This window comes from Lygodium microphyllum, chromosome 15, assembly GCF_053477565.2.
Source record: "Lygodium microphyllum isolate KBCC chromosome 15, Lygodium_microphyllum_v1.1.10, whole genome shotgun sequence".
Classification (NCBI taxonomy): Eukaryota; Viridiplantae; Streptophyta; class Polypodiopsida; order Schizaeales; family Lygodiaceae; genus Lygodium; species Lygodium microphyllum.
Genome location: NC_141149.1, coordinates 64,406,868 through 64,417,544, shown reverse-complemented (window position 1 = coordinate 64,417,544; position 10,677 = coordinate 64,406,868). Strand labels below are relative to the sequence as shown.

At 41.2% G+C, this 10,677-nt stretch overlaps 1 long non-coding RNA gene and 1 pseudogene across 1 annotated transcript; one reads left to right on the top strand and one right to left on the bottom strand.

The window, feature by feature from the left end:
- Positions 1-3,685: 3,685 nt before the first annotated feature.
- Positions 3,686-6,301, top strand: LOC148024617 (putative fucosyltransferase 9; annotated as a pseudogene).
- Positions 6,302-8,332: 2,031 nt separating this feature from the next.
- On the bottom strand, positions 8,333-9,351 carry LOC148024616 (uncharacterized). The gene is made up of 3 exons (XR_015693251.1): positions 9,136-9,351; positions 8,980-9,049; positions 8,333-8,534 (listed from the first exon to the last, which is right to left on the bottom strand). It is a non-coding gene; the product is annotated as an uncharacterized LOC148024616 (long non-coding RNA).
- Between the last annotated feature and the right edge of the window lie 1,326 nt (positions 9,352-10,677).

Sequence of the window (10,677 nt, the reverse complement as noted above, 5' to 3'; positions counted from 1 at the left end):
CTGTGCCCTTTGCATCTTTATTGTTGTGTTGAGCACTAGCAGTTGGCTCTGAGTTTGGGTCTGTTGCTTCCTGAGCACCTTGTACCTTGCCTGACTTAGCATTGACCATCTCCTTTCTTTGGCCATGCCTTCCACCTGTTTTCTTTACATTGGTGGCAGACATCTGGACGTGGGAGAATTTAACTTCCATTAAGAGCTCAAGCCTATTCACTCTCCCAACGGCTTCTGTCAGCACCCCCAACTCACTGTCAAGCCATTTGGATAGTCCTAAGAAGGAAACTCACGGGGCACTCATGAAGAAGAACACCCTCTACAACTCCATGGCATAATATGGACCAGATCACACTTGTATTCCACTGAAACACCCCAAGAGATTGAGTCCCTCTTGAGGAGAGTGCATGAGCACCAAATAGAAGCTCCGACCCATGAACTGAAACTGCTGGAGGACCGCTAGATCTTGAAACATTTGCAGGAAACAACACTGAGACTCCTCCTCCCAGAGTGGTTCCCATAAAAAAGAAATACTCCTGCCACTGAAAAATCTGCATATCATTGTTTAGTTTGGGTATACAGCTTGGATCCATTCCTTGGACGAATCCCGCAGGAGCGTTTGTAATCAATGGAATGCTTCTCAATGCGTGAAAAATCAACAGCATCACCTATGATAGCTTTGCATTAATCCATTTCCATGTGGTCTCCAGACTTGGGGAGCTTTGCAGGTGGCAGTTAGTGCTCCTCTTAAAGGATTAAACGCAGTTAATGTTCCTCTTAACAGCCACATCTGAAGGTGGAATAGGTTCAGAGTGAACCAGACTCCACTTTTATACAGAATCCAGGGCTTAAAGCTATCTTCCGATATATACAAAGATGGTAATATACAAACGGGGAAACATTTAACATGGACCAAATCTTTTGTATTTAAATCTTTGCCTTTCCTAAGATTGATATGAACAATACAAAAGCGAAAATGAGCTTGATGTAAGAGGATTACATATTATTGACACTTTGTTTTTTGTTACACTATGTTTAGTCAAGTCCAAAGAAATCAAAAGCTCATGTTACTTTTGGATAGTAGGATGGAAAAAACAAAATCATAGGTACAAATGCATTTAGCGAGATGCAATGAAATCAAGGCTCATAACAGTTCACATCTGTCAGAGAGAGAACTAGGGAGAGAGAAAGAGGAGAGAGAAGACTGCAGAAGAGAGAGAAATACTGCAGGAAGAGAGAAAAGAAGAGTGACGAGGAGAGAGAAAGACTAGATTTAGAGAGAGAAAGACAGGAAAGGAGGGGAAGCCATAGAAGCTGTGAGCAAGATGGGAGAGAAAGACTGTAATTGTATTAATGTGTCAAAAAGATGTGTAAATTTACATGTCCTCTCCTTTTATACCAATGTCTGTGTGACATGGCATAATGTCAATGTTGTTTACACTAAATCCTTATTCTCAGCTTTTTACAATCCATCCCTTCCCAAAAGTTTTTGTCCTCAAAAACAAACCTGAAAGATTAGAAAAGGATAGATGAAACAGAGTACTACTCTGATACAAGGGCTACAAAAATAGGAAAAGCACTAGTTTGTACTAAGTAATGGAGAGGATCATAAGTGGGAAAGGTGAATAGGCCATATGAACATCCATTTTGAAATGATAAAGTTGAAAACTAAACCATCATAACTCCAAGAAAGGACACCTGCAAGAAATAGACAGCTTGTTGTCTACTACAAAACCTGCTGTAGTAAAATGGAGATATCTTGTGATGGGCATATCTAAATCAAGTGTGCTATGATTCAAAAGGAAACTCATTAGACATACTTGAAACCCATATAGATATCTTTCTTTTGTAATCAAACCAGAATTGCAGCTGAACCAAAACAGTAAGCTGTCCAGAAACTGTTTGCAGTGGAACTAGAGATAAATGGACTAATTTTCAGCCAAATAAGCCTCTCAAAGATGAAAATTCTGAACCCCAATATGGACGTTGGCCTAATGAAGGTGCAAAATCCTGCTCAAAACCTCCTGGATCAAGAGGTATTCCGTCATAATGATTGTCCAAGAGAATAGAATGCCCCTTAACCACATACTCCAATCCACCCGGATCAAATGGATACGATGAAATATCCCCATAATCAAGATCACATCCATAATCTCCTGGATCATAGGGAAGCACAATGCCATCTTCATATTCATGTATGCCCAAATCATGTATTATATCATCATCAGACATGTGCCAGTCATCATAACCATGATCAAGGTACTCATTATCAAATGCGTTCAATGGCTGTTGTAGACCTTGATTAAGTGTAAACTGATGCCCAAAAATATCATCATGAGGTTTCTCTAAGAGTCTAAAACCTTCAGCATAACTATCTACATCTGCAAGTGTTTTATGTGATTCATCAACAAAGATGCCATCAGCTTGCATATCTTGCTCATCTACAAGTGCCTCATGTAACTCATCAACGAAGATGCCATCAACTTGTACATCTTGCTCTTCATTGTTCCCTTCTTGTACATCTTCTTGGGCTTGTACATCTTCTTGGTCTTCTTGCTCATCCTCTTGTTGATCATGTTGTTCATTATCCAAATCTTGTTGTTCAACTTGCTCATTATTCTCTTCTTCATCATCAGCACTTGGAAAAGAACTCATCATTACATTTGGGTAATCATGAGCTATGAACTGATTGGGATATGGGGTACCATGGTAGTTATGGACTTGCTATTGATCAAAGCTAGGAGAGTACTGATAAGCATAACCATAACTGTCACATCCATAAGAACTGGGCTGCCCAACTAAGAGAGCTTCACAAGTATAATCATAACTATGTTGCTGAAGAGGTGGATGCTCATAAGCATAAGCATGTTGTCCATAATAGCCATTCTGCTGCCAAGGTTCAATGGAATGATACTCTGCATTATGATATGATGCATCATATTTATAAGCATTAACATGCTGTCCAGATGTACTTGCATATTGCTCATATTCATTTGCATATTGTTGCTGTTCATATTCATAAGATGCATGTAGATCATAGTGTGTACCATCAGCTTATACATATTGTCCATGAGCATAAGCATTTGATTCAAGTGTACCATCAACATATAAATGTTGGCCATAAGCATAAGCATTTGATTCATGTCTTGCTCTTTTTTCTATAACCGCCTTCATAAGAGCAATACACCGATCAGCTAAAACTCCAAGTTTGTCAATATTAGCTTGTGTTTGAAGCCAACCTTGTCCAAGTTTGTCAATATTAGCCTGTGTTTGAAGCCAACCTTGTTCACTAGAGTTGGAGCTATTGTTCTCAGCTGCCATTGTAGTCAAGTTGCTGTGCCGGTGAATTTTAGTACATATCAATGCTGCAACTCCACACAAAGCATTGGTTGTTTCTAGTAGACAACTACAAAGGCTTCATATCCATCACAAGCATACATTACTCCTCCATATTCTTCGCATACATTTGCAAACAACACTGATCAGTGAACAGCATCTGCTGACATCTGTCAGTCCCAACTTGTAATGCCTACAAAGTAGACTTCCCTGTCCTCTTTGCTTCTTTACTCGTCCAGTGGTAGGGATCTGAAGTTTTGGAGATTGTGATGAAGTCCAAGTGGCTCTGACTTTGGCAGCCACAGCTTCACAAAAGGCTGCTTCCCCTCAAATATCTCAAACACATGTGTATGGTCTTATGGTTCCATTCCATATTGCTACTATCAAGAGTGTTACCAGCCAGCAAGATGGCGGCCATTCATTCATTCGAATCATCTTCAATGTCCCTGGAGTTGGATACTCTATCATCACTGACCTGGCATCACAAAAATTCCCTGGTGCAATCTATCTGAAGGAGGTATCATTTAGATCCAGTGATGTGAGGCACACTAACCAGGTAGTTTAGCTGATCAAGACGTTGAGGTGCCAGGTTGCACAAAAGAAATCAAAGAAGGCGAGAGGGCCAGGACCAAAGACAACAATCTGCTTGGCAAATTCGAGCTATCTAGCATACCCCCCCTGTGGCGTCCCCTTTTCAAAAGAATTAATCAGACAAAATTGTCGTTAATCAGACAACAACCAAAGCATCTCTGATTCAAATGCTTGTTATTGTGTTCAGACGAATGGAAGCAGACTCTTCAACTGTGCCTGTTCAGCCAATTGTGGCAGCAGATCACCACTGTACATGCTATGACATGGCAGCTTGTAATGCCTGACTTCCCTTACAAATGCAGCAGCCTCAGAACTCCCAATTGCAATGCTTTGCTCATCCACAGCAACTACATATTTACAGTCACTTCCCTGAAGCTAAGTCTTCCATAGTAGTGGGTGCTAGGTCAATGAATCTGCAAGTCACCACTTCCTCCGCAAACTTGGTGATGTGCAACCGAGCCTTTCCATGAGCAGCCAGCCTGATGACTCTACTCATTGTATACCATTAGAGCGACCTACTACTTTTGACACAACTGCTACAAAGTTGACTGATGCACATCTCATGTGCAGGGAAAATGCAGCAATCTATCACAATCCCTAGTCACAATACATGTACTATGGCTAACAGCAACAACGAACAGCCATTATCAGCAGCAGGTGATGGACATTGTGAGCCAGAGCAAAGAGAAGGCAATATTGCAAGTGGGGAAGGTCAACATGGCAGCAAATTTAAGGATGCAGAAGGTACTACTACGAGCCATGGAAACCATAAGTAGGAAGAAGACCTTGGGGATGGAGAATTCTCTGAAGAGTGGACAGCTAATGATGTTTCAGATTCAAATGATAATGACAAGGCCACACACAGGAGACAATTTCTCAAACCTCAATTTCTTTACCTCAAATGATAATGACAAAGCCACACACAGGAGACAATTTCTCAAACCTCAATTTCTTTGCCTATCAAAAAGATTTCAGGAGATTTACTCCCAGCTACACCAGTCCTGCAATCACACTATTATCAGTTCTTGGATTTGTTGATGGAAAGGACCTTGTTGTGAATCTCCTGCCTGTGATTCAGAATGTTGAATCCGCCCTTAGATCCCTCCTCATCATCATCATTTCCAAGAGCAAGCAACCAGATACTTCTGGACTGCAAAATCTACTGAAACTGCTTGGTGACGTTCTGACAAAAGTATCAGCCTTGACAGAAGGCAAAAGAACTGATGCGTACAATCATCTTAAAGTAATTGCAGAGAGCTAGTCAGCACTCACATGGGTTGCTTTTACTCGAAAAGCTGTCGGATGTGATGTGTTTCCTCCTTTGTGACATCCCCAAGCCTTATCATGGCAAACATAGTGAAGCTTATTGATAAATGCAACGGCTATGTCTTTTCAAAGCCTGAGAAGAGTGCAAGTACATGGTTTGGATTGCTGACAGTGGCTTGGGTAACAGTCTGATCTCCATAGTCTCAGTATTTGTTTATGCTCTGTTAACCAGACGTGTGCTGCTTCTTGATCCAAGGACAGACTTGGATGAGCTCTTATGCGAGCCGTTTACTAGCAGCACATCCTGGATTTTACCTTGAGATTTCGTCCACCTTGCTCCCATGTCTTTCAATCAGTCCTCACCTCATGCAGTAGGCCAGCTTCTTCAACAAGGTGGTACTCTTGTCCCCTTCAAGCGCCATCCGAAAAAAGAAGGCATCTTCAACGTGACACCTTCTTTGCCGAGTTCCCACCCTCCTTATTATGTCCAGCTAGATGTTACTCATGGATACAATTTTTATGACAAATTACTTTTCTGTCAAGAAGAACAAGCTTCTCTTCGTGATATTCCTTGGCTCTTCCTCAAGTCCACCAACCAGTATTTCATCCCTTCCTTGTACCTATACCTCCCTGAATTCCATCAAGAGCTGGATTCCCTCTTTCCCCAAAGGGATGCCATCTTTCATCACATTGCCCGTTACCTCTTTTTCCCTACAAACCCTGTGTGGAGCTGGATAACACGGTACTACAATGCATATCTTGCCAAAGCCGCCCAAATTGTTGGAATACAGGTGCGATCTTTGATTTGGCCACCTCCTTGCTCTTAGATGTCTCTGAACATTTGAGGGTGCTTTATAGAGACCATGCCACAGAGACCAGGGAAGTTGTGAGTGTCCATCAACCAAGCCACGGGGAACATCAAAACACAGCAAAGTACGGGCATAACCTGATGGCTTAGGCTGATATGTGCCTTCTTTCCTTCACTGACAAACTCATTACAAGCCCTGTGTCAACATTTGGATATGTAGCCCAAGGTTTGGCAAGCATCAAGCCATGGATTCTGACCCACGTTGAGAATGCAACGGCTATGTCTTTTCTAGAATTGAAGGTAACATAAACGAGTTTATGAAGCTGGCCGCTAGGGACCTGGATTGGGACTACTACAGAACAGCTGCTGTTCAGGAGAAATATAAGGCATACAGCTTCCCAGCCCTCCCTCTGCGTGAACTGTGCTGTTTCTGCATCTCTCCCATTCGGAATTCCCCCTCTCCTATTCGTTGTGCCGGTTCTGGAACAACTTTTCCTACCTAAAAGCAGCACCCTCCTTTTAGCCCTTTCGCTCCCCGTGCTATATGCGTGTGATTTCACCTGCGGTTCTGTGAGGAAGTGGGCAAATCTTGGACTTCTTTGAACTCCTAATCCAGTGTGCCAGCAACTGGAGGTGGAGCAGCTGAACGTACTGGGTCTGAAAATGCTTACTATTCTTGGCCAAGATGGAACCTGAAACTGTGGATCTGGTCTCCACGATTGTTACAATACTCTCCAAACTGTTTAAGTATGCCAATGTGTATAAGTGTACTAGAACTCCACGCAAAGCATTTGGCTTCTTCCATTTTTGCCTCTAGCTTCTAAAAAATCTTCACTGCTACCTGCTGTCTTTAGGGTTTCAAAAAGACAAAATACTTGTGAAGAGAGGTTGTTGAAAACACCATAGATGCTGGAAGGAATCCTTGAAGAAGGAGAAAAAGAAGAAAAGTTTGCTCTCTAAAGCCTCTTCAAAGCCTTCAATAATGATGCTCCACTTGTTAAAAATGAAGAGTAAAGAAAGTTTTCAGCATGAAATACCTGTAAAAACCTCATGGCTGAAAGCTAGGAGAAGATCTATGCTGCAAACTCCATGAAAGCTTGGCAAAAGCTTGGAGAAAGAGAAAAGGAAGACCTCTTTTGAAAAGTAACCACAGTTTAACCCCAAACTAAGTCCGGTTAACCATCCTTTACCCTAGTTACCTCCATTTTTGCATGAATGAAGACTTGTCATTTAAGCCATTCTCCGCCATATTTGACCTTGGATATCTCCAGATATAGTCTCTTACTAACTGTAGATGATCTGCAGCACTTCACTAGTCACTGTCTTATACAATTTTTGTTTGAAATTGATTTTGATAGAGGAAAATATGACTGAAAATAGAAGAAAATAATGGATCAAAGACCAATGCTCTGATACCACTTGTCAGAGAGAAAAATAGGGAGAGAGAAAGAGGAGAGAGAAGACTGCAAAAGAGAGAAAAATACTGTAGAAAGAGAGAAAAGAAGAGTGAGGAGGAGAGAGAAAGACTAGATTTAGAGAGAGAGAGACAGGAAAGAAGGGAAGCCATAGAAGCTATGAGCAAGATGGGAGAGAAAGGCTGTAATTGTATTAATGTGTCAAAAAGATGTGTAAAATTACATGTCCTCTCCTTTTATACCAATGTCAGTGTGACATGGCATAATGTCAATGTTATTTACACTAAATCCTTATTCTCAGCTTCTTACAACATCATAAAATGAAGAGCACCAATTAGGTTGACATTGAAGGCTTCAGTTGGTTGATCACCTACTACTATACAGGCCTATTCTCCGCAGGAGTTTGTGTCTAGCTCTGGAATCGCCCAAGTCCCAGGAAACTCTATAAGGCACCCAGTCCTCAAAATTTAGAGAGGACTAAAAAACCACGTAACCCCACTTGACACACCTCCCTTTCCCCCACACCCCAAAAAAGAAAAAAAAAAGAGCGATCACCAATCCCTGGTACTGAGACATTATACATTGGGAAATCTGAAAGCTCTCAGGTGGACTTAGTAACAATCAAAGGCCTGCATTGCCCTCTTACTTGGTCAATTCCCATCAAACCACATTGACATCCAAGGCCTTAGTTGGTGTTTCATCCCGAGCTCTATCAATTTTAGCAGTGGGTAGTTGAGTACACAAATATAAAGAGTTTAGTAATCCTTTCTGATACCTGTAAATTAGCCTCAAGAAAACCAAAAGAAGTGGTTACAGTAAAACCCCATAGCTTCATTGGGCTAATTTATATTTGTCAACCCCCCTTCTGCACATCAATGGTCAACTGTTATTTTCAAGAGTACATGCCACAACTGCTTTGGGTCATTCCAATACTACCACAAATCTGTCCCTTTGGATCATGGTCAATGCAAGAAAGCGATGACAATATAATTATTATCCATGGGGTGTGGCATCTCAAGAAAAACCATCAGAAATACCTACAGCTGAAGCTTCAGAAAGTGGCTCATCCTTCACAAGAGGTAAGGTCCTCATGACCTGCACTTGTAACTCTTCCATGGGTTTTGTCCGTGTAATCAAAGAGATTCACATCTTGAATTGAAAACTTCAATGCTGCTCATATAAAATTCATTAATTATTTTTAAAACTATGCATATGGCTTTTGCATGCTGTTGCCCAGAAAGCCGTTTGTGAATTTAAATAGGAGAAGGATTGGCATCAATTTAGCCAAGCTGTCAATTGTGATGAGGTTTCCAGAACAACTCATGGTTGAACAGTGATATAGCAGTGAGCATGAGACATCGTGCACTCTGCAGTGTTTTGTGAGAGAAAGAGAGACAAAAATAAAGTCTACAAATACTATGGTCTATATACAATTCAAATACTATGGGTGAGGGTGGGCACTGGGCATCCTTGCTTTACTCCTATGGGTTTGTCAATCCTATCAGATAGCGCCAAGTGCTTGTACATGGCCTGTCATTCTCTCATATAATGCATAAATGCCCCAGTGCATACCCTTTGGTACTCCAATATCTTGCAATGTTTGCATGATACATGTCCGATATAGTATCCTGAAATCCCATATCTGCTTGACCAAAACAGAATGGCCGTTTTAGACAGAAACGAAAACTCCCAAACGTCGTTTTGGCTGGAACATCCTGTGGTACATACCAGTTGATCCATACAGCTTTTTGCCTACTGCCCACATCGCATTTTCTTGGATTGCTACCTGTGTTTCTGCTGGTCTCTCTTGCTCTCTCACCATCTTGCCCATTCTCTCTCTCTCTCGTGTGTGCGCACCATCGTAACTCTCCTTGCCGCCTCCGTTTCCTTCTTCTTCTTCTTTTTCTTCTTCTTCTGCCTTGAAGCTTCAAGCTTTCAACTTTGAAAAACAGGCCCATGGTGTATACTTAGTGCTAGTATGTCTTGCCATGGTGTATACTTAGTGCTAGTATGTCTTTTAAGGTTTCTAATATCTTGGTCAATGCTCATTGTTTGTAACTCAATGCTTTATGTTCTTCAATCTTGTGATGATCATGTATGATGCAAGATGTTCATTTGATATGAAGGCTTGAAGTTTTTTTGTGAAATTTTAGTAAATGGTATTGTGTGCATTGATATATTAAAGTACCTATGCATGGATTTAATGCTAAAATCTGAAACTTTTTTTTTCCCCGAGAAAAGAAATTTCTATTAATAACACCTCAGCGAATAACCTGAGGTAAAATACAAAGTACAAGGAACTCTGTGAAGAGTAACTAACTATATCACAAATAAAATGGTTGCGTGAACAACCAATCCAGTAGGCTATAATGCCAAACCATGAGGGACAATGTGGAAAAAAAATGCCCAAATCCCATGTCCATAGAAAAGTCTCTCTTCTCTTTCTTCCTCATCCTCTTAGAGCTACCTTGCATCCTCTCCCATCTCCCACAAATTGTGAATGATCTCTATCCAGATCCTTAATAGAGTCTCTGTTGTGGATACATCTAGAAGGTCCGTAGCATGGTTGCATCTAGCAATCCAAATATACCAGGTTATGATATTGGCAATCAGCTCCCATCTACGACAATGTCGTTGAATGCACTTTGCCTATGAGAAATCTGGAGTGGGAATGCTACTTAGATGTTGTCCAATGATGAGGAAAGAGTAGTCCCTCTGAACATCCTTATAGCCACATGTTGGGCCTCTATTTGTGCCCCATGCTACAAACCCCTAGGTGACTACCATGGTCTTGTCAAAAATGACTAACAAAAGAAGGCTTTGATATCATGTCAAAAAATTGACAAAGAGACCAGAGAGACAGTAGGGTTTGCGGGAGAAACACAAAGTGTGTACAGCAAATACTTTGAGAGAAGAGAAAATCAGAAACAAAAGAAGGACCCAGCGATGATGCATTGAATCATGTAATGAGAAGAAAGACTGATACAGTAGAGCCAAAGCTCAAAAGATAATTGCATTGTCTTGTTTGAATCAGGCGGTAGCACCTGTGGGAATTTGCACAATGAAGGGAGAGAAATGCAATCCTTCAAAAGTGGGCTATCGAAGTAATCACTCGAAGGTGAAGGACAATTGTTGAGGGAGCAAATCACAATCCTATGATGACATTAAAGATGAAGAAGATGATCACCGTCTATCAAGGGAGCGAACCGTAGTCCTTTGATGCCAGGGAGTGAGCCAAGATGCAAAACACAAATGTTAGATGTCTCCTAA